Here is a 2,849-nt window from a genome sequence, read left to right as displayed (position 1 = left end):
CAGACAGACAGACAGATAGATAGATAGATAGATAGATAGATAGATAGATAGATAGATAGATAGATAGATAGATTGATTGATTGATTGATTGATTGATGGATGTTCAGAAATTGTTCACAACCACAACATTTTGTTTGGGAGTACAGTATGTGGAGTGTGAGTTCCTCACTTCCTTTTCCAAACAATTGCACTCTCTCTCTCTCTGTGTGTGTGTGTGTGTGTGTGTGTGTGTGTGTGTGTGCAGAAGCAATGCAGTAAGAGTGAGCACTGAGCTGCAGCAGCATCAGTGTCTCAGTGTCAGCCGCTCTGCAGCATGCATCGGGAAACACACTTCATTCACACTTTCTGCTCCACGGGATGTGAGTTCAGGTAGGACCATGTCCTTTCTCTCCTCTCTGCTGCTCTGCCAGCCACCCGATCCCTCTCGTCAGCCGTGGGGAGCTCGAACAGGAGCCCGCTCACAGCGTCTCTGGTCTGGTCAGTTAGGATCCTGTCAGTTGTTGCATGTTTCATTTAATGTTTGAGCACTTCAACCAATTTAAAGCTGGATGTTGAGGAGTGTGGACTTCATCTTCATTTAATAACGGAGTTGTCTTTCACGGCCAAGAGAATGCAGAAAGTTTTTGCAGTCTTGAAGATGAAAGCCCTTCCTTGATGCTTTTGCCTGTGAATCGTTCAGTCTTCATGCAATCGCAGTAAAAAACCTGTTCGGTCTGACCAGGAACAATTGTAACACTTTCAATTTCTCAAAGCACAGACAAGCTATTCATCATAATATCTTTCTGCTTGAGAAAAAGAACTGTGATTTTATCACTCTGTGAGAAATTTACAATGATTACAATGATTTTGAGGTAAAAATGTGATGTTGTTTTTGGGTTGTCTAAAGTTCTGATGCGTTTGAATTTAAACTTCTGTATTGTGTATTTTATTTCTTGGTCATTGGTTAAAAGTTAATAAGAATATATGCTAAAACTGTTGCTGATAGCTGACAGATAATACTTTATCATGGCTGTGATGTGGAGGGCAATTATATCACTAGTTATGAAATAAAAATCGTATGACTGATTTTAAAGAATGAATCTTTAAAATATCATGAGCATTATTTTATTACAATTTATAGCTGAAAGCAGTTTTCGACTCATCAGCTGATCAGTGTATTTTAGTAAAAAGGATTTAAATTCATGTAATTATTCCTGACATCTAAATAAGTCAAACAGGATGACTGCGACATTCTGACTTCTTGTATTAAATTCAAAATTATTATCGGGACTTTCTCAATTGAAATATTGGTATCGGCACTGCAATGAAGGTGAGAGGAAGCTAGAGGGGCGTGTCTCTAAACCCAGCTCTTGATTCATATCTAAAGACAGTCCTTCATGCTAAAGCAGAATCTGAATCACTCTAATCATTTCTTATATGACTGCTGCTCTCAGGCGACTGTCAACATTTTCAAGGTGGGCTGTATTAATGATCACATACAGCACAGAAACACATGAACAACATGCTGAAAATGTGCAACAAAAATACATCTACAGTAGAACGTTATACCGCACATTATTTTCAGAATTTATGAATCACATGGAAGTTGCATAATTATATATATATATTGCATTATATATACAAATATATATATTTGATGGAAGTATTAACATGCAATATTTTTTTATAATTTTTTTATAATAATTGTATTAAAAATTATTAAGTTTACACACACACACACAAATATATATATATATATATATATATATACACACACTGTATATACACACAATGTTGTAAGTTGTAAGTAAAACAAAGATTATTTCAGTCCTAAAATGTTTAATTCAACAAGTTACTCTTCATTTCTTTGTAATTGTGAAATTTACTAGCATTTTCTGAGTGAAATTTGTTTTTACACCAAATTTTATTCAGTGTATATACAGTATTATATAGTTAGTTAATATAAATATAATTATATAATTTATTAATGTATTCATGAAAATGACACACACACACACACACACATATGCACACACACATTAATACATTATAAGCATAATTTCTTTATTTTCTTAAAGCAACTATATGATCATCTCTAAAATGTTATAATGAAATGAATATGTTCATCCTCAAAAATCTTACATGATAAGTTGTCCTGCCTCTGAAACGACTTTCCTTTTCGGCTGACGTCACCAATCCATTTTCCCTTTCAGCTCCTCCCTTCCACCCACCTGTCATAAAAAGATACAATGCACAAACTAATCTGATCTTGATTGATAAAATCAAGTCCTTTTGTATTCTGTTATAGAAATTAAAATGTGTAAACAGCTTTACTCTGCATTCATCCTAATGGCCTCATACTCAAAAGTGGCAGCATAAAGAAGGATAGCAGAAGTAATCTAATGACACGGTCTTTAGGAGAGTTAATGGCCAAATAAGCACATTAAAGTCATTTGAAGATGCAATGTTTTTTAATTTTATGTTGCAAGCAAACTCTTATTATGCAAATACATTCAATATATCACCCAGTCCCTGAAGACTCCTGCCTTGGATTTATGTCCAAGAAGTTTACTCATCAAAGAGCAGGGCAATTCATTGAACTATCCTCAGTTTAAAAAGTATAAAATGACGGGAATTTCAGCTAATAGCTGCTAATATGAAACATTTGCTCTGTTATTGCATGAAATAACCATAACAAAGCACCATATTCTCACGGTTTTCAGCAAACCCTATTGACAAGAATGTTCCTTCATAGATAATGAGTGTTGGTGCCAGATTATTAAAGATGAAAAATTATACTAGCAAACAATGTTCCCTCTAATTTTTTTTTCTTGCTGAGCAAAACTTTTCTCTATTGGGCAGACATTTGG

This window comes from Sinocyclocheilus anshuiensis, unplaced genomic scaffold (assembly GCF_001515605.1).
Source record: "Sinocyclocheilus anshuiensis isolate Anshui unplaced genomic scaffold, SAMN03320099.WGS_v1.1 scaffold579, whole genome shotgun sequence".
NCBI classification, from domain to species: Eukaryota; Metazoa; Chordata; class Actinopteri; order Cypriniformes; family Cyprinidae; genus Sinocyclocheilus; species Sinocyclocheilus anshuiensis.
This window is presented reverse-complemented; position numbering follows the sequence as displayed.